General features: G+C 33.3%; 1 pseudogene; it reads right to left on the bottom strand.

Moving 5' to 3' along the window:
- LOC107419437 (cysteine-rich receptor-like protein kinase 10) overlaps window positions 1–4,411 on the bottom strand; it is a 77,301-nt pseudogene extending 72,890 nt beyond the window's left edge.
- Between the last annotated feature and the right edge of the window lie 15,240 nt (window positions 4,412–19,651).

Below are 19,651 nucleotides of genomic sequence, written 5' to 3'. Positions count from 1 at the left end.
AAGAATTGGTTGAAGAAGATGTTCTGGGTGATACTATGATAGCTCACAATCCATTTGTCATAAAATTGCCAAGTGTCGATGAAAATGATAATGAGGATGAATGTGAGAGTGGCTATATTCGTAATAATTGTGAAATTGATATGGATAAAAAATATCTTCTAAATAAATTAGTATGTAGATTTATTAACTTATGTTTAAGTAATTTATTACACTTATTATTATTCATTTAATTAATTTTTTACTCTGCTTCATTATCAGTTTTCCATTTTTAAGAGAAATGTACCTCGCCAAATCTTAAGAACAATGGTAATTTTTAAATTTTCATTTACTAAATTATTTTTTAATAATTAATATTTATTTATTTTGCTTATAAGTGTTAATAAATTTATAACATAATTTTTTCTTATGCAGTATGAGGGTGTAATATCGTTAATAAGAGGATGTCAACTTACATCTCCATGAGTATGCATTCATAGAAGGTTAATTAATATTGCTTTTGCATATACAATAGTTTGCCAAATTGTAAAAAATTTTGTGAGATAATATTTAATTTATTTGATAATTATTTTGTTATGAAAATGTTTATTTTAAATTTTTGTATGTTAATTATTTTGGATGAAGCTAGTTTTAATTTTTTCTTATATTTTAATTATTTTAATTTTTTTGTATTTTAACTATTTTAATCAATTTCACAAAATTAAAATAAGCAAATTTAAAAAAACGAAGAAATAGTGATGCATTAGCAAATTTAAAAAGAAAAGCATCGCTAAAAGTTAAAATATAAAAGCTGACACTTTTTTAAAAGCATCTCGCTAAAAGTTGAAAATAAAAGATGACGCTTATTGTAAAAGCATCACTAAAAATTGAATATAAAAGCTGATGCTATTCAAAATGCGTCGCTACAAATTAATATAAAAGTTGACACTTTTAACAAAAGCGTCACTAAAAACTCAAAAAATAGGCAATGCATTTTTACTCCGTCGATTTTTCTTTAAACTTTTAGCAACATGTTTTTTAAAAGCATCAGTTAATTATTCAATATTTAGCGACACTTTATTTTATGAAAGAGTCGGGTGTTTCTTGATAATTAGCGACATTTTTTTTTTTTTACAATGTCGGCTTTTCTTTAAGATTAGGTGACACTATTAATGTGTTGCCTTTTGTCTTATGGTTTTAGCGACAAGATGTTAGATAACGCTTTATAAAATATCGGTCTTTATTTTGTGTAATGCATTAATTGCATTGTCTATCATTGCAATTCTTGTAGTGGATTCTGGTTGTAGCAATATTTTTGAAGAATTTCTTCAACCATTCCATAGATCTTGGCAAGACTTGCATTGGACCTTTTCTGCTTTTAATTTTGCTTCAATGAATTCTGTTATTGACGAAGGCATGTTTAAGAGAAAGGTTCTCTTCAACAAATCATTATTCTTTCCTATGTTGAAAAAGAGCTGTTCTTGCTTCATGTAATATTCTTTTAATTGTCTGACATCATAGCACATGTTCTACATAAACTTTTTTTCTGCCTTCTTACCATCTTTTGCTTTGTTTGGCATAAATTTAATAACCATTTGACCCAGCTTAATTCCATATTCTTATTGTTTCACCAATCTAGATTCTTTTCAACAATTTAGTTAAAAGTTTTCTCTACTATCAAAAAGTGGCATGTATATTAAAAATTTGAAATTGTAATTTGGTTTGTAAAGAAATAAAATTATATGTTAAATTTTATATATATATATATATATATCATATGTTTGTGTGTTTGCATGAGCATCAACTAAACTGATCTTTCAATCTTTTGCGATTTTTCCCAATTTTAATGTCGAATATGAATATGCATATTATTGACTTTCTCAGTAATGCATTGTTAAAATTGTACCCTATATCCATATGCAACATTTTTATATTGATATGTGTCACATTGTGCATGGACATCTGATCCTATGCTACAATGTTCATTGTAGGATCTAACAACATGAGAAAGTAGAGTATAAAGATAGTCAATGTGGTATAACGGCAGAAACAGTGAGCCCATTCGCAGAAGGGTTTGTAGTCGATCGATCAACTGGGACAAGTCTACCCACAGCAATTGCTGGCTGTCTTGGTTGAGGAAGAGATAAAGATTCATTTCCAAGTAACATAACCACATCTGCCATGGTAGGTCTCTCAGCTGGATTTTCCTAGACACCCAAAAGCCCAATATGTATGCATCTCACAACCTCTTCTATATGGCATGATCCTATCAGCAGAGCGTCCACACATTCCAATGCTTTTCCATTTGTCCATAATCTCCATATCTGACATGAAGTGTTTGATTATTAGGATTATAGTTCATGGTGATTCTATTCTTCTATTGAACATCAGAGAGAGAGATGGAGAGAAGGAGGGTAAACATACATATGCAAGGAGTGTATGGACATGCTCTGTAAGAAAAAATCCACTATTTTTTTTTTCTCATTAATGATCTCAAGTAACATTACATAGATTTTATAGAGAATTGGCCCACCATTGCATACTCTGGAGCCATGTATCCGTTGTTTCAAAAATTAGCTATTACAACATATGTTTTACAATTATTTGAATAACAAAATTGGCAACAAGCCATGAAAATCTATAAATCAATAAAGCAGAAGTTTGGAAAAGAAAACTTACTATGTTCCTACTACTCTTTTAGTGTTAGCTATATTTTGGTTTTCACAAAATATTCTTGCCATCCCAAAATCTGATATTTTGGCTATCATTTCATGATCTGATAACACATTATTGGGCTTAAGATCCCTATGAATTATTTTATGCCAAGAGTCCTCATGAAGATAAAGAAGTCCTCTGGAAATTCCACAAATAGTGCTGTAGTAAGTCATCCAATCTAGCTGAGACCGCATTTTTGAGTCTGAAATTCAATATCAAGGAAGTGCATTTTCTTCATCTTATTTTTGTTATAATTCTTTATATGAATCTTAGAACTAGTAATTTTGCAATAGATTAGTGGATAGAAACAAACCGAAGATGAAAAAATCATGGCTTCTATTTGGCATGAACTCGTATAACAGCAGTTTTTCATCTCCTTATATGCAACATCCCAAGGCCTTACTAGCTTTCGGTGTTGAAGTTTTGCTATTAGTATGACCTCATTTTTAAGTTCCTCTAATCCTTGCCATGACTTTCTCTATAGTCTTTTCACAACTACTTCTTCTCCATCAGGCAACACACCTTAAGAATTTCAAAAATCAGATGTGCGAATGCCCAAGAAGCAATGACAAGTTAAGCTCAAAACAATTAGAAAAAGATGGCATTACCTTGTAAACAGTACCAAAACCACCTTGTACGAGCTTGTTTGAATCTGCAAAGTCATCAATAGCTGCTCTTACAATATTTAGATCCATGAATTGCAGTTCCTCAAAACTTACTAATTTGCCTTCTTGTGTAACTATGACCACCCTGGAGCTTGCCAAATCATGTAACAAAGCATGCTGGCTTTGGTCATCTAAAGAAAGAAAGAAAATTAATTGGTAATCTTGACTTAAGTTTAGAATGCTAACCAATAAAGATCTACTAACCTCTTTGTAATTCTTTTCTCCTCTAGAGATATGCAGCACAACCCTCAATTATAATGGCTACCAGTAAAATTGATGTGCGTACAGCTACCGAAACCTCCTAAGTCTTCCATTTATCCCCTGCTTTTTAGTAGAAAGAAACTTTGTTGAATTCCAAGATTGAACTCTAGAATTTACATCCTGGATAACACTGGGCTTCCATTTATGAATTAACATTAAGCTCATATTGCCATCCAATAAGTGAAGAAAGATAGCAAGTTACAATTATATTTTTTTCGTGGTTTACGTCTAATTTAAAACCTTTTAATGCACAAAGCAATAAACAATTGAAATCCTACCTCTAGAAGTTGAGTTGTAAAATTTATAAACGTCAAACCTCATGTTATAGTTCCTGCTAACAACAATCCCAGCTTCCTAAGAAGAGCAGCATGTCCAAAGATCTCCCACGGTAGACTGCAAACAGTTATAGCAAAGATATTGAAGGATGTCCTTAGTGCACTGTGACAGACCATATATTGTTTCATTTTTTGTAAACTTGTTTTCCCCAATGGCAAACATCCGGTTAGAAGTATCAAAGGCAGTCTCATTTGACACTCTTCCCATTAATTCCTTCAAAACCCTGTTAAACTGATTCAGGTTAGATACATTCTTCTTCTGATCATTGTCCTTTGGAAACTTTCCAGCATAAACAATGGTAGAAGAGGAAATCTGGAATGAGTAGCGGACCTAACAATGTTTGTACCATATGATTACATCTTTCGCATTGCAAGCGGTTAGTATTTTATGACTCGCATTCCGAATGCAATCCTAACAAGCCAGGTAGCTGATATCTCCTCTACGAAGTGCTTGTGCATAAACAGAATCAGGGCTATTCGGCTTCAGCTTGCTTTCATAGGTGGAATTGTTTTTCCAGCCACTTGAACTTGTCCTTCCACTATTAGAAACTCCTCCAAACCGTGTACTAACACCCCTCCTCTTGAATTGGTTCTCAAGCTTAATTGCTACATGCAACATCTCCTCCAATTCCAAGTATTGTTGTAATTCAAGTTGGTTGGCAATGTCACGGCTTAACCCTCCAAGAAATCTTGCCATTGTTGCCTCCTTATCCTCCCTCATGTTTAACCTCATCATGAGTATCTCCATCTCTTTGTAATAATCCTCCACGGACCTAGTTCCTTGAGATAAAGATTGAAGCCTTTGATGCAGCAACCTATGGTAATGGGATGGCACAAACCATTTCCTCATGGCTCCTTTCATTTGACGCTATGTCGAGATTAAATCATCACCAACTCTCCTTCTGCTATTTTGCTCATTGGTCCACCATTGGAGTGCATAATGTCCAAACTCCATTGCTGCCAACTTCACCTTCTTACCTTCCAAATAGCTGTGGCAGTAAAAAATCATCTCCATTTTTTCTTCCCACTCCAAATAAGCTTCGGGATCACTTTTACCCATATCTTCTCTCCTATATCTTCTCTCCTATATCTTCCACGGCCAGCTCTATCTTGGACAGCAAAAGTTTCATCCATACCTTCCTCAAAGTCTCCACCGAATGGCTCCTCATCAAATTCCTCTCTCGGTCTCTCGCGATCTCCTCGTCTTTGGCCTTGTCCTCCATGGAATTATTGCCTATTTCTTGTGTTTGGCATTCCTTGTGAGGCTTCTAGCCTTCCCATTATTTGATTCACATGCTCAACTTGAGCACTAACCCTCTGTATTGACTCCAAAATAGCTCTCATGTCCACTTGGTCTCCACTCCCAGTAGCTCGGGCATCGCCATGGAATGCTACGGACTCTTCCTCATTGATCCTCAAGGGTGGATCTTCTTTTCTTATTCTATAATCTACCATGTTAGTAAAATACTGCAAAAATAAAATAAATCCTCACAATATTCACTCCCTTACGTGTTTCACTCAAAAATAGTCTCGACACTTGTGTTTGCACACTAGTTTCGGCTTCTACCCTCTTTTAAGCTACACACTCTTGCCTTTTTCCACTTAATGAATTATCTCAAAGTTCTAATTAAAACACCCACAAAACAAAAATTAGATCACTAGTATGTTTTAATTAAACTTATCAACAAAACAGTAAGCAAAAACAAACAAATACCGAACGGAATGAAAATACCTATTTTCGGTTTTTCTAGACAAAATAAAGCAAATTAATGAGAAAACTTTGGAATTTTGAAGAACTGGACCAGATGGCAATAGATTATGAGTTCAAGAATAAAATTCTAGAAAAATAAATTCAAATACGAGCAAGAATCAAAGAGAACAAAAATATAGAAAAGTTATTGGTTGTTGTTCTTTGTAAATCAAGTTTTGTATCAATTCCTTTAACTAATTTTAATCCAACAATTTAAGCACCCAAAATCCAAATATCCAGCAGCAAAAATAATTTCCCAGCTACTCAAATATTGAATAAATAATCAAAAAACCAGCAGCTCCAAGTCCAACAAATTTCTAGCAAACAAATCAAACTCCAACAAACCGAAATATTTTTCTTTTTATTTTTATTTTTTTTTATTCGGCTTTACCTCTTCTTTTTTTTTTTTTTCACTCACAGAACATAAACAACTGCAGTAGCAAGAATAATTACTAAAATTGCAATTCCATCTCCAAAACAAACACCAAACCCGTGACCTCCAAATAAACACAAATGTGCAGTTTTTTTTTTTTTTTTAAATGTTGCCGCAAACTCTTTTTTTTTTTTTAATATATGAAATGCAAATATCTAAGACTAAAACAGCAAAGAAAAATCAACAAAAACCAAATTAACAAGAACAATAATGAAAAACAACCAACAAACTAGGAAACAAAAATATGATAAAACTAGGAAATCCTAATTCAACTAGGAATGAATTTTTTTTATTTTTTTTATTTTTAAGATGCAGAATGTGTATGGAATGGATGCAACCTTAACCTAATCCTAAAATTGCAGAATAAAATAAAAAAAATAAAGCAAATAAAGATAGATCAAACATGAACAAAATTTAGCTCTGATACCAAATGATACGAACCTAGGACGACCTGCTCCTAAACCCGTATTATATTAGCCCGGATCTCAATTAAGTTCAAGTTCTAATGGAATGAACCTCAACCCCTAACCAACCTATGGTTAGAAATCTTGGTATAATGTAGATGCCACAATAGGGGATGGAAAACCTATTGATAAGTTAAGCTAAAACAACCAATTCTCTAATGGTGTTTTAGGTGTTCTCAAAGAACAAAGAGATAATTAATCTCACAAGTATTTTCTTAATCAAATCAAAGTTGTATTCTTATTAAAAAATAAGCCTTTAAATAGGATATGAAAAGACAACTTAAAAACCCTAGAACATAAAGAAAACCGGCCACCACACATAAAGAAACCTAGTTGGCCGAAACTATACTTCCTTTCCTAATCTAAGTTTGATTAATTAATTCCTTTATATTAAATTAGAAATTAATTAATTTACAATGGAAAGAATAAAATAAAAACCTTCCTAAAGTTATTTGTCCATAAAATAAATAAATAAAAGCCAAAAAGTAATGGTAGTTTCCTAAAACAAAAAGTAAAAACAAATTAGGAAACTAAAAATGCTAGCCTTTTTTATCAAGTTGACTTTGATCAATCTTTGACCTCTTTGAGCTCCAAATCAGCTTCTAGATGCTTTTTAGGATGCCAAATAAGCTGAATATGAAGGCCCACACGTTTCCCATGCTTGGAAAAAAAAAAAAGGCTAATATAGTAAAATACAGTAAAGCCAGCAAGCAATACAGTAAATTCGGCCAAATTGTTGAAGCTGTCCGTACAAGCCCTTTTTGATTGCATTTGAGGCTACTTTAACTTGATTCCATGACCTCTTAGTCATATGTATTGAACCCATAAAGCATTGGAACCATTTCATACTTCTCGGACTCCAAAAATGTACCAAAACCGTCACCCAGGTCCGTACCAGTCTCCAGCGCTTGTATCAGCAAAACAGGTCTTGGTTCTTTGGTCATGATCATTCCTTCTTGAGTATGATTTATCCTTTGAATAAGCACAGCAAGGTTATCCTTGAACTTCTTGGCTTGTGCTCTAGTGATTGGTCCCACCTTCATTCGTAACGAATCGACACCCCAACGAGTTGTCGGTTGTACGGGTTCGGGCAGATTCGCATCAGAGAATGACACTAGAAGAAGTACTGCAAGAAGATGTTGCGAGAGCAAGGGCAGAAAAGCAATCAGCCGAAGAAGGATGGTGAAACTTTGGTCAATGTTAGAGGAGAAGTGGCATATTGTTCCACACATGAAGAATCATGCCTTCACACTTCAAGCTAAGAAGTCAAGTGGGTAGTTGATACTGCAGCATCCTACCATCTTAGTCCACACATAGAATTTTTCAAGACATATAAAGCGGGAGACTTTGGCACAATGAAGATGAGAAACAACAGTTTTACCAAGATTGTTGGAATTGGAGATGTTTAGATAAAGACTAATGTTGGACATATAATTACTTTCAAGGATGTCCAACATGTTCCAGACCTTCGGCTCAATTTGCTTTTAGGAATAACCTTTGACAAGGAAGGCTTCGGCAACCACTTTTACAATGACACATGGAAAATGATAAAAGGTGTTATGTTGTCATTCGAGGACATATTTGTGGAACACTTTACAAGACTTGTGTGAAGATTTGTGCAAATAGCCTCAACATTACGGAAGGAGAGGTATCTTAAAATCTGTGACACCAAAGACTCGATCACATGAGTGAGAAAGGACTGTCTACCTTGATGAATAAGAAGCTTATCACTATTTCCAAGGATGTTGTGTTAGATCCTTGCAATCATTGTTTGTATTTTAAGCAACACAGAGTCTCATTTAAGTCCTCTTTAATGAGAAGATTAGAATTGCTTAGTCTGGTGCATTTTGATGTTTGTGGACCTTTGGAAGAGGAATCTCTAAGTGGCAACAGATATTTTCTGACCTTTATAGATGATGCTTCTAGGAAGGTGTGGATTTATTTTATGAAGATGAAGGATCAAGTTTTAGATCACTTCAAAGAGTTCCATGCCATGGTAGAGCGTGAGACAGGAAAAAAGCTAAAATGTCTTCACTCAGACAATGGAGGTGAGTATACCTCCCGAAAGTTTGATGCCTACTGCAGAGGACATGGCATTCGGCATAAGAAGATGGTCTCTTGAACCCCACAACATAATGGTATAGCTAAGAGAATGAATCGGATGATTATGGAGAATATTATAAGTATGATCAGTATAGCTAAGCTGACAAAGTCATTATGGGGACAAGCTGTTCGTGCTACCTGCTATTTGATTAACAGATTGCCATCAATACCACTGAATTTTAAAATTCCGGAGAAAGTGTGGTCTAGTAAGAATCCCTCATACTCTCATTTAAGAGTATTTGGATGTTTAGCCTTTGTACACGTATCCAAGGAGCTTAGACAGAAGCTTGATGCAAGAACTACTCCATGCTTCTTTATCGGATATGGAGATGAAGAATTCGAATACAGAATATGGGATCCAAAAGCAAAGAAGGTTATTAGATACAAAGATGTAGAATTCCATGAAAACCAGACTATAGAAGACATTGAGAAGCCAATGAAGTCTTCTAGTACCAGTGCCCATAATTTTGTTCCTGATCCAACACCTGCACAATCCGCCACAGATGACGACAAGGTGCATAGAGAATTACTAGAAGCAGAACAGGAAAGAGAAGAGGATATTAAGCAAGGAGATGCTCAAACACTAGAAGCTGTAGGACCATCACAACAGTCAAATGATGGTACACCTCTCCGAAGATCTGAACGAGGTCGTGTTCCATCAAAGAGATATCCAAAATCTCAATATATTCTGCTTACTGAAGAGGGGGAGCGACAGAATTTTTAGGAAGCTAATTCTCATAAGAACAGAGTAAAATGGCTACATGCAATGCAAGATGAGATGGAATCTTTGTAGAAGAATCATACCTATGAATTGGTTAAGCTTCCAAAAGGAAAGAAGGCACTGAAGAACAAATGGGTATTCAAGCTCAAGAAAGATGGCAACAGACAGATGGTGAAGTATAAAGCCCGATTGGTCGTCAAAGGTTTCCTTCAGAAGAAAGGAATTGACTTTGATGAGATTTTCTCACTAGTGGTGAAGATGACTTCGATACGAGTTATTCTTGGTTTAATAGTCTGTCTAGACCTAGAGCTTGAACAAATGGATGTGAAAATAGCATTCCTTCATGGTGATCTAAATGAAGAGATTTATATGGAGTAGCCAGAAGGTTTTGACGTTTCAGGAAAAGAGAACCTCATTTGTAAGCTAACGAAGAGATTGTATGACCTCAAGCAAGCACCAAGATAATGGTACAAGAAGTTTGACTCTTTTATTGTGAGTCAAGGATACAAGAAAACTGATGCAGGCCATTGTTTTTATATTTAGAGATTTCCATATGGAAACTTCATAGCACTTTTGCTGTATGTCGACAACATGTTGATCGTCGAACAAGATACAATGAAAATTAGTCAGCTAAAGAAGGAACTTTCCAAGTCATTTGATATGAAGGACTTGGGACCAACTCAACAGATTTTAGGAATGCAAATAGCCCGAGATAGAAAGAATCACAAGTTATGGCTATTTCAAGAGGAGTATGTCGAAAGAGTGATAAAGAGATTTGGCATGGAGAAGGCCAAATCAGTCAGCATTCCATTGGCAAACCATTTCAAGTTGAACAAGAAATGGTGCCCCTTATCCAAAGTAGAGATAGAGGAGATGGCTTCAGAGCCTTATTCTTCAGTGGTGGAAAGTCTAATGTATGCAATGGTGTGTACTAGACCGAACATAGCTCATGCAGTTGGTACTGTGAGCAGATTTCTTTCAAATCCTGAAAAAGAACACTGGGAAGCTGTCAAGTGGATTCTCAGGTATATTAAAGATACAAAAAAAAAAATATGCTTGTGTTACGGGGCAGGTTATCCAGTTCTACATGGCTATACATATGCAGATATGATCGGAGATCTTGATAGTAGAAAATCTACTTCAAGTTATATTTACACTTTTGCTGGAGAAGCTGTATCATGGCAGTCAAGATTACAAAAGTGTATAGCTTTATCCACGATAGAAGCAGAGTACATTGCTGCAGCAAAAGCCGATAAGGAGATGATGTGGTTAAAGCATTTACTCCATGAATTGGGCATCAACCAGAATGATTACAAGATACATTGTGACAGCCAGAGTGCTATGGATTTAGCAAGAACTCAACGTATCAGTCTTGGACAAAACATATTAATATCCACTATCACTGGATACGCGATGTGACTGAGCATAAATTATTTAGGTTGGTGAAGATTCACACAAAGGAGAATCCAACAGATATGTTTACAAAGGTTGTCACACCAGAGAAGTTGAAGCTGTGTAGAGACATAGCTGGTTTGGATGGTGGGTGATCATCAAGTTTTTGAAATGCGGTTGGAAGGGGAGAATTATGGGGTCCAGCATATTATCTCCTAAAGCCCAAGCCTATTAGAGTTTCAACCCTAGAAACCCTAGAGAGAGCATTATAAATAGATGCTTAATTTCTCATTCTTGTATCACACAACACATAGTATAAATAGTATAGGTTTTGAGAGAGGCTAAGAGAAGTTTTTTTTTTAATATAAATTTCATAGTAAATAATACATATTTTTCTTCTCAATTTTCGTGCTTTTGTCTTTCTTTATTTTTCTGTATTAGTTTTGTGTGTTTTTTTGTGATCAAAGGATCACAATACTATCTCCAATGGAGGTGTCAAGGAAACTAGAAAGAGAAGTGGTTAGATTGGTAGCCAATGAATTAGGGAGGTAGTTGCGATTATTTTCAAATGGGCTGTTAGAACTGTAAGTTTTATAATCATGTGAACAAATGTTGAATAGATGGTGTGCACCAGAAAGGGCAGAGAGCATTGAAAGAGCCAAGATTATGAAAATCATTGCTTGTGTTTGTAAATGAACCGGTTGAGACAACCAAACAATGAAAATATGGAATATATTGAAATTATTAGCTCTCAAAATTCTGCCAGAATTTCAACAATAGCAGTGAAATATCCACGAGTTCCTACATGTTTAAGAAACCAGAGACTTCGTATGCTGCTAAAGCTACTTAAAGAATAATTGGAAAATGCAAGGAAACTGCGAACCTGTACGCTGATAGTGACCACTGACCATATATAGTCTACATTGACTTGTTTTTTGGTAGTAATATAGTCTACATTGACTGTGCAACTTGTACAATAACCAAATCTCTATTGGCGTATCTCATCTAAAAAAAATCTCTATTGGCATATATTTAACAAAAGAATAAAATAAATAAATAAATAAATAAGATAAAAATATCGATTGACATATAGTTCCTGCGGCAAAAAATAAAAATAAAAATAAAAATCTATATTGTCATATATATACTTTTTTTTAATGTACAATTTGAATTTTCATACACGACTATAATATTCAATATTCAAAATTCTATTAATGTGGTCCATTAACTGACAACATATCCCATAAACTACACGTCCATATTATTATTATTATTTAACCTTTATCCCTCTTTGTAATACAAAATTGAACAGACTATTTTTTCTCTTTTAAGTTTAAAGCTAAATTTACCTGCATTTCAAAGGATAGCATCTAAGAGACATACATGCTGATTGCAATTTGATAACTATGTGGAATTTGAATACTTATTATAGCAAAATTTACATTAACACAAATTAATTTGCGTACATATATTTTTAAATTTTAAGAAATTACAGTAACATTTTAATATTATTCTTTAAATCTTTTGCAAAAGAAAAAGGAATTGGCCGGCTTGACAATTTAATTATTAGGGGAAAAAAAAAAGTTATGGATTCACTCTTTTCATACGAATTTTTAATTTTAGATAACGGTTTATCCCACAAAGAGCAAGTCTATGCAAAAAAATCTTTGTTGGTTAGACAAACAATTGGTCAAGACTTAATTATTTCAAACCAAAATTGTTATTCGTATAGTATGGTTGTTAGATGTCTATAGTGGAATATTTTATTACTTTCATAAAGCTAGGGTGCCTTTTGGGAAGGAGGGAGGGGCAGGGGCCAAAATTTTTCAAAATCGTTTTTTATATACATGTTAAGTTAGTTTTGTTCAAATAACATCATTAATATAATGGTTAATATGAGATTTTTATTTTTGAGTTGATAAATTACATCAAATGTTATTAAAATTTAAAATTATATTTATTAACTATCGGATGGTTTTACTATATTATTTAACTCATATTTAATAACTTTTTAAATTTTGAATCTCAACCTTTATTGTAATCCAATAATCATCAATGTTAGATTTTAATTTAATAAAATAAAATGGACTTTATTTGAGGCTACTTGATCTTTAACGACTTTGCCAAAAAAAAAATAAATAAAAAGATTATATTTGGTCCCCCAACAAAAAAAAATTATATTCATATTTTTACCTCTAAATTTAATGTTTATCCTTTTAAATCACTTATTTATCATAAAAATAAAATATTTGATATTTTATAGCGTAACAGATGATAAATATTGTAGCTTTATATTGTATATTTAATTTTAATTTTAATATACATATATATATATATATATATATATTTATATATTGAACTTTTTTTTTGGGGGGACAAATTATATATCAAACTTTTGATGATCCATTCATATACATACATATATATATATATATATATTCATTTATATATATATATATATATATATATTATTTGAAACTAACTGATCTTTAATGACTTTGCAAAAAATTTAAAAAAAAAAAAAGATTATATTTGGTCCCCCCACCAAAAAAATTATATGTTCATATATTGACCTCTAAATTTAATATTTATCCTATTAAATCATGTATTTATCATGAAAATAAAATATTTGATATTTTATAATGTAATAGGTGATAAATATTATAGTTTTGTATTGTATATTTAATTTTACTTTATATATATGCATATATTTATACATTGAACTTTTTTTTTTTTTGACAAATTATATATCCAATTTTTGATAATCCATTCATATACATATATGTATATATATTTGTTTGACTTTTAAGTTTTCAATGAACATACTTAGCCACAACGCTAGTTTACATAATATTACAATTATAGCAGCTTGCTTTAGTTTTATTTTAAATCTTTGCACTATTGGAGTTAATTTAAATATGCGGATCGAAAACATACATAATAAAATTCCATTAAATCATCAAATACTAACCTTCAAATGCAGTCATTGATAAATTAAACATGTAATCTTGTAAAATAGAATACAACGTAATAGTAGTGTCTATGGACACACTACTCTCAAATCACTCTTAAAATAATCTCTGAAAACTCTAATCACGAATATGGCATGTATCTACTCACTTGCCCTAGCCTTTTATATAAACTGCTGCAAGTCAGAATTACTCATTAATTTTAACGCACACCAAAATAATAATTTAATTATAAGTATAATAATAATAAAAATATGGATAAGTCAAAATGGGTCTTTAAAAAGAGTTGGTCCTATAGTCTAATGGGCCAACTAGAGTATTACAAAGAGTGTGTGACCAAGAGCCCTACTACATGAATTAATAAACAAGCCAATCCCAATAATGACATAAATTGGGCCCTGTAAATGAGTAATTGATTATGCTAAGGCCACAATATATTTATATATCTAACATTCTCCCACTTAAACTGCATAATCATCATCACATATACATCATCCAAAACTCACTTACAACAAAATCTCCCAAAATAAAATGCCATTTCATCTAAATATATAGCATGTAGACAAGGCACAAAAATATACTAGATTAGGTAGTAGAGATTCTCCCAAAACATGATACTATTTCAACTTAGTACTTTGCATGCCATAAACTCAGTTTAGGTAGTAAAGATTTACCTTACCACGTGCAATCTTCCAACACACAATACCATTTCATTCGAGCAAACTGTGTATCAATAGGATACAATAATATATCCAAACTAGGTAATAGGGACTCACCATGATACCTGTGGATTTACATACACAGATACATAGACTAAAAGTCTCAAACAAGCCTATAAATATATAAGGAGCAATAATATGTGTAATAAATTACTCATAAATAAATAATGATATACATACATCAATGTATCAATATATTCAAAAAAATAAATAATACTCAACATGGATATTACTGTAGAATACATAATAAACTCTCACTAACCCATAGCAGTCTCAACTACCTACCAGTCCCATGCAGGATACAAGCTCCTCAAATATGCCTACCGATAAGGCCTTAGTCAATGGATCTGCAATCATGCTATAAGTCAGCATGTGAACAGCAATAATGAGGCTCTCTTCAATACATCTTAATAGGCCTTTTAATGGAGTCAACTACTCCCAAGTCACAAATAAAATTTTGAAGCCAACTGTATGACGGGTTGCCTCATAACAGGCTACATACTCTACCTCCATGATTGAGAATGCTATCACAGATTGCTTAGCACTCTGCTAAGACACAGTATCTCATACCATGATAAATATATATCCAGTGGTAGATGTCTTATCATCCATACAACGTTTATAATCACTATAACCAACCACATCAAAAGAGTTGATGTGTTGATATGGCAACATATGATCTTTGGTACCCTGGAGATACCTAAAAAACTTCTTAATTAATTGGTTATGAATAGAACAAGGATTGCTCATAAATCTACCAAGCGTACCCACAGCAAAAGCTACGACAGGCCGTTTATAAACTTAAGCATACATCAAACTATCCACTGCTAAAAAATAGAGAATATTTTTCATCACCATCCTTTCTCTATCTTTATTGGGACACTAATTCTTAGAAAGTCTTTCACCCTTTGTAACCGGTACACTTCTAAGAGAACAATTGTGCATATCAAATCTTTTAAAGATCCTATCAATGTAGGCTTTCTGAGACAACTGCAATAGAAAATTAGTCCTATCTTAAACAATCTTGATGCCCAAAACAAAAGAAGCCTCACCAAAATCTTTCATGTCAAAATGGTTGCATAGCATCTACTTTGTTTCAGCCAATAGGGTAGTGCCATTGGTAGCCAAGAGTATGTCATCAACATACAACACCAAAAACATAAAACTACTCGTACTGACCTTCATATATATGTACCTATCAACAACATTTTCCTTAAAGCCATTTTTTGTGACAACCTCGTTAAACTTGAGATACCATTGCCTTGAATCCTACTTAAGACCATAAATGGATTTCTTAAGCTAGCACACTAAGTCACTATTCCTGTTTGTTAAAAGCCAACTAGTTGAACCATATACACATCTACATACAAATCACTATTCATAAAAGCAGTTCTAATATCTATCTGGTGCAACTCCAAGTCATAATGTGCCACTATTGCCATAATGATTCTAAAAGAATCCTTTCTGGATACAGGAGAGAATGTCTCTGTGTAATCAATTCCTTCTTACTAGCTAAACTTTTTAGCAACAATTTTAGCCTTATACCCCTCCACTTGACCATTAGAATCTCTTTGAATCTTAAAGACCCATTTGCATCCAATAAACTTGTTACCCTCTAGTAACTCAACCAAATCCCAAACAGCATTCGATGCATGGATTTTATTTCATCTTCCATTGCATCTAACCAACAATTTAAGCACGAACTGCCTATGGCTTCCTCATAAGTGATTGAATCTGAATCATCACTTATGTCAAACTCATATTCCTATAGGTAAACCACATAGTTATTAGGAATACCTGATCTCCTAGTCCTCTGTGACCTTCGCAAAGGCACATCAGCATCTACAATAACTGGAACATCATGCTTTTCAACAATAAGTTCATCCTGATAAACTATTGGTTCATCAACAACTAGATAAACAACATCTCTATCAGGAACAACAACACTAGAAATAAATACACTTTCTTCTCTAAATTGAGGCTTCCTTGGACTATTACTATCATCAAATCCAAAATCATCTTCAAAATAAACAGCCCTGTCTGACTCCACGATCTTAGTGGTATGAAATGGACAAAAGAATCTTGAACCCCTAGATCCCATATAATAGCCAACAAAATAACCACTGATAGTTCTAGAATCCAACTTCCTAATTTGGGGATTATAAGATCGTAATTTATCTTTGCAACCCTATACATGATAATGGTACAGATTAGGCTTTCTTCCTGAATACAACTTCAAAAGGGTCTTAGGAATAGATTTACTTAGCATTTGGTTCAAAATATAAGATGTTGTCCTCAAAGCCTCTCCCCACAAGTAATCTGGCAAATTAGAATTTGCCAATATACATTGCACCATATCCAACAAAATGTGATTTATCCTCTCAGCTATACCATTCTGCTGGGGAGTATCGGGCATTTTATATTGGGCATCAATGCCACACTAATGTAAATAAATTGTGAATGGCCCTGGGTTCTGTTTAGTCTCATCATATCTGCCATAAAATTCACCACTTTTGTCAGAGTTCATAGCCTTTGGCTTTTTATTCTTTTATAGTTCCATCTTTACCTTAAACTCATTAAAGGCAACCAAAGAATCTGACTTCTCATGGATAAGCTCAACGTGTCCATAACGAGAGAAGTCATCAATGAAGGTAATAAAGTACCTATAACCACCTGAAGTAGTTGGTGTGAAAGGTCCACATATATCAGTGCGAATTAACTCCAAAACATCTCTGCACCTAGCTATCTCATCCTTTCTAACTTTGGAAGTTAGTTTCCCTTTCACACATTCTACATAAGTTGATAGGTCGGAGAAGTTAAGATTAGAAAGTATTCCATCCTTCATTAACATTTCCATTCTGTACCTAGAAACATGTCTGAAAAGCTTATACCATAACATTGAGGAATTATCATTAATTCTAAAACATGTAGAAGCAATAATAGAGGTAACAACAAAATTAACAAAAGAATTAAGACCATTACTAAATAAATCAAGTATATATAAAGTTCCAAAACAACAACTTTACTATCTTTATATAATTCAACTTTGTTATTACTAAACAAAAAACTATAACCTTAACTATCCAAAAGAGAAATATATAACAAGTTCCTTCTTATTGAAAGTACATATGAAACTTCTTGTAACTCTAAAACTTATCCAGTGGCAAGCTTCAACTTGATTTCTCCCATAATATCCACCTTCACTATTGAGCTATCTCCCATATAAACACGTTACTCAAAATTGGTCGGCCCCCTTAACTTGAGCTATCCCTTTTCTTCTCTTGCTTTCCCTTCAACTTCCAACAGTTTACCTTCTAGTATTCAACCTTATTGCAGTAGCACCATTTTTCATTATAGTATTCTTTCTTCTTTCCTGTGTGATAAGCTTCATCCCTAGGCTTTTTAGGCTTTATACAAGAAAATTTCTTCTTATTGGGCTTAAACTCTTGTCCCTTCTTCTAGAAAAAAACTTCTTGAACTTATCTTTCTGATGTAATTCCACAACAACGGACCTCAACCTACTTAACTTAATATCATCTTCCTCCTTAACAAAAATAACAGTCAACTCCTCCAAGTTACAACCTTCCTTCTTGGCATTCAAACTATACCTTATTTATCAAATTAAGATGGAAGACTCCTCATTATAGAATAGGTTAAGCACTCCTCTCCAATGTCCCTTTTAAGGTCCTTCAGCTTATTATAATAAGAAAAAAGCAACATGATATGATTCCTTACTCCTTTAACTCCATCATACTTAGTATTATTTAAAAGGTCCAAATAATGATACTTCTCATTCATATCAAACTTGATAAACTTCATTCCTATCTCCTCAAGAAGTTCCTTTGTAGTATTCATCTTTAGAATACTTGCATATATTGGTTCATCCATATAGTTCTCCATCATCATTATACAGCACTTGTTGAAGTGCTTTTCCAATCCTCATATAATTTCTTAATTGTTGCACTATTCTCATCAGTTGGGATCTCTGGTGTATCTATCTCCAAAGCCAAATCTAATTTCATAAAGGTCAGATTCATAACTAAAGTCTTTTTCCACTTCTGATAATTTGTCCCATCCAATTTCATTATGGCATTCATTGGCAGAACATTCATGGTGCTACTAGCTATGAAAATAGCAAAGATAATAAGACATTCAAAATATAAAACAATTCCATAACTATTTTCCAGCCTCTCAACACAAAACATAAAATATCAATATTGCTAAGGTTTTTGTAGCATTAAAGATAGCCTTTCACAGGCTAAGGATAGTCAACCAATTAAACACAATCAAATGCATTGAACTGAATCACCGACAGAGTACCTCAGATTTCGCAATTCACGGCATTCAATCTACTTCCACTGTCATATCAACTGTTATACAACGCAACTAAAGCCACCAATAGGGTAGCCTAGTTACCCATATAGACTTTGTTTAATAAGTAGGAGAAAATCAATATATTGGCAATTTCATGAAATAGGTAAATATAAAACATCCTATCTACTATGCCAACACACATTACGTTAATACACATAATACAGGCAAAATAAGTCTTACGATAGGTGAGTACCTAAAATCCCACACTACTATACTAAGTAGGCATAAAGCCTTTTTAGGGAAAGCTAATAAAGTCCATTTCTGACCATAGGTATTTAATTTAATTCAAGAATTTTTTTTTCTTTTTTCTTTTTAATATATTATTAAAGAATAAATAAATAACCAAACAATAAATAAATAACACTTTTTTTAAAAAATATTTCCTCAGGTTGCTGATATCAACATAATGACATCATCATGCTAACATCATCACAGTGGCCCGTGCTATGCTGATATCATCATGCTGACATTAGCACTCACGCCATGCTGATATCATCATCTGACATTAGCAGGACATGTCACACTGACGTCAGGGTGCTAACATCAGCACCACCTCGCCACATCATGCTGATGTCAGTAAACCAGGTGACAGGTCATTTACCTCTTCTTCTAAACCCAGTTGGGTCAACCAGGTTGACCCGGTTGCAAGAAAATGGGTCATGCGACCCAATTTTGACCAGATCAAAAATAACCTTTTCGACTGCCATTTCAATGGCGATCCAACTGTCTAGTGATGGGAAAGTGTAATCGAGCCTCAATTTAAATCAATTTCAT

This window comes from Ziziphus jujuba, chromosome 1 (assembly GCF_031755915.1).
Source record: "Ziziphus jujuba cultivar Dongzao chromosome 1, ASM3175591v1".
Taxonomy (NCBI): domain Eukaryota; kingdom Viridiplantae; phylum Streptophyta; class Magnoliopsida; order Rosales; family Rhamnaceae; genus Ziziphus; species Ziziphus jujuba.
Note: the sequence above shows the minus strand (reverse complement) of the source record. Positions and strands in the feature narration are given on the sequence as shown.